This window comes from Furipterus horrens, unplaced genomic scaffold, assembly GCF_987537825.1.
Source record: "Furipterus horrens unplaced genomic scaffold, mFurHor1.1.pri manual_scaffold_24, whole genome shotgun sequence".
Classification (NCBI taxonomy): Eukaryota; Metazoa; Chordata; class Mammalia; order Chiroptera; family Furipteridae; genus Furipterus; species Furipterus horrens.
In genome coordinates, this window is record NW_028327194.1 from 821,104 (window position 1) to 828,696 (window position 7,593).

Sequence of the window (7,593 nt, forward strand, 5' to 3'; positions counted from 1 at the left end):
AAGGCCAAAACCAAAAAGAATCTGCAAATATGACAGTGCTTAAAGAATGATTGTCATCATAATTTACACTCTAAAATGTCCTGTGGAGTTAAATACTTTATACATAGATTGTGTAAGAGCGATGTCATTTAAAATAAACAACAAAAGAACCCACAGGTCACGGGTGAATTTGTCGTTGAGGATAAACATCAGTTTCAGCCTTCCAGAGTATGAAAACCAGCAGCTAATTCATCCTGTGACAGAATACAAACTGTGCTTCACATTTTGGACTTTAAAGTTTCTTTCTGCAGCAGCAAATCAGCATATCTTTGCTGAAGTCCCTTTTCTCTTTCCTGTTGTCGCTGAACATCTTCTTTAAGACACTCCAGCCTCCTGAGAATAGCAGAATCTTCATGTTTCCTGAGTTCTTCAAACGTGTGTACCTCTAAGTAAGCCTGCTCAATTTGATCCCATAAGTCATTCACCTGTTTCATGAGCCCCATAGTATGGGACTGGTAACCCCCGAGCAAAATTTCTATCTTCTTTTCCATCTTTGCAGCTCTCTTGGCTTCTGTCATCATGTGACCTCTGTTAATCTCGAGCCTCTTTTCCAGTGACTCGATTCTGTCCTTTTTGCTTGCTAGGTTGGCCCGTGTGTAGCGGCTCTGTCCAGGGAGATACAAAACTTGACCATAGCATTCTTCCCACACCTGGTTATAAGCTTCGCTTGAGAGTTCTCCATGACTCATACCTTGTTTTACCACTTCCATCTCCTGTACCAGAACATCCTGGGCCTTTTTCATCTCTTCTTTAGAGAACTTTTCGTAAGGGCTGTGTTCCAGATAGGAAACGTGCTCTGAATTATTGGTAGCAAACCCTACCGTTTTTCCTTTTTTACTTCCAGATGGTTCATAAGGGTGATGTAGAAGGTCATAATGAAGCAATGCGATCGTTTCTTTTTTGATTAGTTCTTCGCTTTTCTGTAAATCTGTTAAAGGCGGTTCTACATTTAAGGCTCTTAGAATAGTTTCGTTTACTTCTGATGGTCTTGGAAGATCTTTCTGGCCAGCTTTGTGCGTTCGTTTCATTTGCTTCACACGCTTTGCGTCTCGCATGGCCTGCTTTCGTGCATCCACATCAGCAGCATCTTCAATGTATGTGCCATCTATTTCACGGTCTTCCAACTCTTTCTCAGCATTTTCTGGTAGAACAATTTCAAAGTCATTCTTGGAGGCAGGAAGGCCCATCAACCCTATACGGAGGTGTTCACGAGACTCTCTTTCCATCTGCTTCACATAAGAGGGATCACGGTAGTCTGCCATTCCATCCTCAGGATCAGTGTTTAACTTGTCTCGAAGAGGAGTTCTGCCTGGGGTGGAGTTAACTGGTTTGGCAGTTGCCCCACTCCAGGGAGTCAGCCCTTCAGATCCATGAGAAGGAGTCCCGACTGGGGTAGAAAGAACTGTGTTTGGAGTCTGTACAGCCTGCCACTGTGGAGTCACACCCGAGAAGTCACTCTCATGCAAGGGTGTGTTAAGTCCACCTTTTAATGGCGTATCCACAGTGGTCAGGTCCATGAGGTTCTGGCCTTCCTGGAGCATTCTGTCCTGGGAAGCTGGTGTTCGTGGTGTTCTCAGAGCGATGCTGTTGTTGGTGACATTGTACTCAGACAGAAGAGTACTGGAAGCAGAATTGGTTATGCCCGACTCCTCAGCAGTCTGACGTGCAATTTCACTCGCTTTGCCTACCTTCACAACTTCCTGCAGTTCTGCATCTGAAATCTGAGGGGCAGGAAGTACTAGTTTACTTCTCTTTTTAGTAAATTTAGAAACACCACTAGTTTGAAGAATAGCTGATGGTAAACCCGATCTTTCTTTCCTTTTCAAAGGTTGCTTGTCTTTTCTCCGATCTCGTCCTTCTTTCTCAGATCTTAGCTCGCCATCAAGATCCTGTCGTCTTAACTTCCTGAAATCTGCATCAAGAGCCTGGTAGTTCTCCTCAGACGTATCATAGAAACCAAGAGCAGGCTTTTTTTCAAATGGGATTTCAGCATTATAATCAACCCCTCTCTTCTTTCTTCTTTTCTTCTGGATTTCTATGCCAGCTGCCCAAAGTTCTCTTCTCTTTTGGAGGGCAGCAAGACGCCTTGCCTCCTCCAACTGTTTCTCTCTCGCTGTCCTCTTGGCCTTCTTTCCCTGAGTATTAGCCAGCCGGGCTCTAGCTTCAGAAAGCATCTCAAGTTCATCCTCATCCATATCCATTGGATCAGGACGTGCTGGCTTTGTTTCTGGATTTGAAGCTATTTCTCCAGGTTTAAGTTTCCGTGGATCGTCTGTTTCCTCTTCGTTGTCTCTTTGGGATGCTTTATCCAGAAGAAATTCATAGTGTTCTAAGCACCGGGCAGCCTTTCTTCCAATGATTGGAGCAATGGTCCGCCACTGCGTTGACATTAACTTTGCCAAATGCAAGAGTTTTTCCTCTTCTTCTCTGGACCATTCTATTTTCTTGATGCTTGGATCCAGCCACTCACACCATCTGGCTTTGCACTGCTTTGCCGATTTCCTAGGCAGCAATGAAGCAACCCTAGACCACTGATTTTTCCCATATTTCATAACAGCTGCTTTCAGAATTTCATCCTCGGTATTCCTCCACATGCCCCCCTTAATCACAATTCGAGGCATTTTGGCGGCGCGGTGTCTCAGCCAGTGGCCGAGAGGAGCTTCAGAAAAATAGCAACGGCGCTCCGCCTGCAGGACCGAGAGCCGCCACTTCCTCCGGGCACGACGTTCTGCTATAGCAGCTTTCTTCTAAGCTCACCTTCTCTCGGTAGCTAAGCCTGGGCACCTGGGAGTGGTGAGTGTCACCTTGTGGCTTCTCGGGTTTGATTGACATCAAGCTTGAGGCTTACCCCGCCCACGCTCACCCCACCCACGCTTTTAAGATCCCAGCTGCTCCCGGGAGAGTCTCATTTGCACTGAAGTGAGATCTTCATGACTTCATTACCTTGGAGTCAAGTTCTCTTCATCCTACTCAAGCATCCTTGGGCCCCTCTCAAGTGATTCTTTTCAGTACTCCTCCATCCTCCCCTTCTCTACCCATCTCCTGCCTCCAGGCCCTCGGTGCGTAGGGTGTATGTAGGCACACAGGTGCGGTATCCTGGCGCAGCCTCCGCTTGTACTCCATCCAGGGCTTCAGCAGGTTGCTGGGTGTTCAGCCAGCTCATTGCTGCTATCTGCTGGGTGTTCCTGGTGAGCACCCACATCTTCCCTGTCCACCTCCCGGTGATGGGCACCTGACTCTCCTCCAACTGTGCCCCCTAAAAGAGGGCTTACAGCTGCTTATGCTGCCCCTCAGAATGTGAGATGTAAGAAGAGAGGGGGTGGTCGGTGTAGACAAGCCAGCCCTCAGCTCAAACCCTGAAGGACACGTAGGGCCGAGAGGGCCCCAGAACGGCTTGCCAGGGCTTGGGCTGATAGAGAAGGCCGCCTCCCACACCAGGGCTGCAGGCGGCCGGGGTATGCCGTGCTCGGTGGCAATGGGGGCACGGGCCCCTCTGCAGGTTCTCTCATACTCTGCCTCCTCAAAAGGAAGGAGGTCTCAGCCCTGGCTGCTGTGGCTCAGTGGATTGAGCATCAGCCTGCAGACCTAACTGTCGCTGGTTTGATTCCCAGTCCGAGCACGTTACTAGGTTGCACATCAGGTCCCCAGTTGGGGGCGCGTGAGAGGCATCCACACAGTGATGTTTCTCCCCTTTTCTCCTTTCCCCTCTCTCTAAAAATAAATACATACATACATACATACATACATACATACAATTGTAAAAATAAAACAAAAACATAGTGCTATCTTCAAAAAAAAAAGAAAAAAAGAAAAGAGGCAGCAGCTTTTATGGCGGAGGTGCCACACACATCCTAGGCTCAGTTGGAAGTTTCTCTGTCCAGCAGAGGCTTCGTGACCATGGCGGAAGAAACTTTTTACCCAGGACACTTTGTTATGTCTAGGAGAAAGAAGGTGACTGCCTCTCTAGTGCAGACCAGCCCCTAAACCTTCATCCCTTGTGCCTTTTATTGAGGAGGATGCATACAAGAGATACAGGGCTAAAACTCATAAATCGTCAATAGCCATTAGGCATTTGACAGGAACAGATTACGCATACCAGTACAGGGGCCACAGTGACCAGTCTGTGTCAGGGTCCATAAAACATCTTGGCGCCACACTGGAACTAAGGGCAAGGTTTCATACACTCCTTGCTAGATAGAGACTATTTATGTTCCATTAATGATAAAGAAAGCAAAGCAAGTTCTAAAACATGAGTACAATACGCATTCTTTAATCCAATTCCCATGACAACCCTCTGAGTGACTGTCAGTCATGTTCCACACACAGCCTTATGTTGAGACGTAGAGACAAGCACGGCCGGGACGCCGGTGGCTCGTCATGCTCAGACAGCGGCTACAGTTCCTTAAACCACGAGGAGAGATTGCCCACAAGTTTTGTTTGTTTGTTTTTTTTTTCAATTTTATCTTTCGTTTTTATTCAAGAGCATACTCCCAGGCAGCACTTTCAAATTACGCTTTTAAAATAAAGGCCAAAACCAAAAAGAATCTGCAAATATGACAGTGCTTAAAGAATGATTGTCATCATAATTTACACTCTAAAATGTCCTGTGGAGTTAAATACTTTATACATAGATTGTGTAAGAGCGATGTCATTTAAAATAAACAACAAAAGAACCCACAGGTCACGGGTGAATTTGTCGTTGAGGATAAACATCAGTTTCAGCCTTCCAGAGTATGAAAACCAGCAGCTAATTCATCCTGTGACAGAATACAAACTGTGCTTCACATTTTGGACTTTAAAGTTTCTTTCTGCAGCAGCAAATCAGCATATCTTTGCTGAAGTCCCTTTTCTCTTTCCTGTTGTCGCTGAACATCTTCTTTAAGACACTCCAGCCTCCTGAGAATAGCAGAATCTTCATGTTTCCTGAGTTCTTCAAACGTGTGTACCTCTAAGTAAGCCTGCTCAATTTGATCCCATAAGTCATTCACCTGTTTCATGAGCCCCATAGTATGGGACTGGTAACCCCCGAGCAAAATTTCTATCTTCTTTTCCATCTTTGCAGCTCTCTTGGCTTCTGTCATCATGTGACCTCTGTTAATCTCGAGCCTCTTTTCCAGTGACTCGATTCTGTCCTTTTTGCTTGCTAGGTTGGCCCGTGTGTAGCGGCTCTGTCCAGGGAGATACAAAACTTGACCATAGCATTCTTCCCACACCTGGTTATAAGCTTCGCTTGAGAGTTCTCCATGACTCATACCTTGTTTTACCACTTCCATCTCCTGTACCAGAACATCCTGGGCCTTTTTCATCTCTTCTTTAGAGAACTTTTCGTAAGGGCTGTGTTCCAGATAGGAAACGTGCTCTGAATTATTGGTAGCAAACCCTACCGTTTTTCCTTTTTTACTTCCAGATGGTTCATAAGGGTGATGTAGAAGGTCATAATGAAGCAATGCGATCGTTTCTTTTTTGATTAGTTCTTCGCTTTTCTGTAAATCTGTTAAAGGCGGTTCTACATTTAAGGCTCTTAGAATAGTTTCGTTTACTTCTGATGGTCTTGGAAGATCTTTCTGGCCAGCTTTGTGCGTTCGTTTCATTTGCTTCACACGCTTTGCGTCTCGCATGGCCTGCTTTCGTGCATCCACATCAGCAGCATCTTCAATGTATGTGCCATCTATTTCACGGTCTTCCAACTCTTTCTCAGCATTTTCTGGTAGAACAATTTCAAAGTCATTCTTGGAGGCAGGAAGGCCCATCAACCCTATACGGAGGTGTTCACGAGACTCTCTTTCCATCTGCTTCACATAAGAGGGATCACGGTAGTCTGCCATTCCATCCTCAGGATCAGTGTTTAACTTGTCTCGAAGAGGAGTTCTGCCTGGGGTGGAGTTAACTGGTTTGGCAGTTGCCCCACTCCAGGGAGTCAGCCCTTCAGATCCATGAGAAGGAGTCCCGACTGGGGTAGAAAGAACTGTGTTTGGAGTCTGTACAGCCTGCCACTGTGGAGTCACACCCGAGAAGTCACTCTCATGCAAGGGTGTGTTAAGTCCACCTTTTAATGGCGTATCCACAGTGGTCAGGTCCATGAGGTTCTGGCCTTCCTGGAGCATTCTGTCCTGGGAAGCTGGTGTTCGTGGTGTTCTCAGAGCGATGCTGTTGTTGGTGACATTGTACTCAGACAGAAGAGTACTGGAAGCAGAATTGGTTATGCCCGACTCCTCAGCAGTCTGACGTGCAATTTCACTCGCTTTGCCTACCTTCACAACTTCCTGCAGTTCTGCATCTGAAATCTGAGGGGCAGGAAGTACTAGTTTACTTCTCTTTTTAGTAAATTTAGAAACACCACTAGTTTGAAGAATAGCTGATGGTAAACCCGATCTTTCTTTCCTTTTCAAAGGTTGCTTGTCTTTTCTCCGATCTCGTCCTTCTTTCTCAGATCTTAGCTCGCCATCAAGATCCTGTCGTCTTAACTTCCTGAAATCTGCATCAAGAGCCTGGTAGTTCTCCTCAGACGTATCATAGAAACCAAGAGCAGGCTTTTTTTCAAATGGGATTTCAGCATTATAATCAACCCCTCTCTTCTTTCTTCTTTTCTTCTGGATTTCTATGCCAGCTGCCCAAAGTTCTCTTCTCTTTTGGAGGGCAGCAAGACGCCTTGCCTCCTCCAACTGTTTCTCTCTCGCTGTCCTCTTGGCCTTCTTTCCCTGAGTATTAGCCAGCCGGGCTCTAGCTTCAGAAAGCATCTCAAGTTCATCCTCATCCATATCCATTGGATCAGGACGTGCTGGCTTTGTTTCTGGATTTGAAGCTATTTCTCCAGGTTTAAGTTTCCGTGGATCGTCTGTTTCCTCTTCGTTGTCTCTTTGGGATGCTTTATCCAGAAGAAATTCATAGTGTTCTAAGCACCGGGCAGCCTTTCTTCCAATGATTGGAGCAATGGTCCGCCACTGCGTTGACATTAACTTTGCCAAATGCAAGAGTTTTTCCTCTTCTTCTCTGGACCATTCTATTTTCTTGATGCTTGGATCCAGCCACTCACACCATCTGGCTTTGCACTGCTTTGCCGATTTCCTAGGCAGCAATGAAGCAACCCTAGACCACTGATTTTTCCCATATTTCATAACAGCTGCTTTCAGAATTTCATCCTCGGTATTCCTCCACATGCCCCCCTTAATCACAATTCGAGGCATTTTGGCGGCGCGGTGTCTCAGCCAGTGGCCGAGAGGAGCTTCAGAAAAATAGCAACGGCGCTCCGCCTGCAGGACCGAGAGCCGCCACTTCCTCCGGGCACGACGTTCTGCTATAGCAGCTTTCTTCTAAGCTCACCTTCTCTCGGTAGCTAAGCCTGGGCACCTGGGAGTGGTGAGTGTCACCTTGTGGCTTCTCGGGTTTGATTGACATCAAGCTTGAGGCTTACCCCGCCCACGCTCACCCCACCCACGCTTTTAAGATCCCAGCTGCTCCCGGGAGAGTCTCATTTGCACTGAAGTGAGATCTTCATGACTTCATTACCTTGGAGTCAAGTTCTCTTCATCCTACTCAAGCATCCTTGGGCCCCTC

The 7,593-nt window shown here is 46.6% G+C and overlaps 2 pseudogenes; both read right to left on the bottom strand.

Moving 5' to 3' along the window:
- Nucleotides 1-257: 257 nt before the first annotated feature.
- On the bottom strand, nucleotides 258-2,660 carry LOC149990118 (cell division cycle 5-like protein pseudogene; annotated as a pseudogene).
- A 2,160-nt stretch (nucleotides 2,661-4,820) lies between these two features.
- On the bottom strand, nucleotides 4,821-7,223 carry LOC149990119 (cell division cycle 5-like protein pseudogene; annotated as a pseudogene).
- Nucleotides 7,224-7,593: the final 370 nt, after the last annotated feature.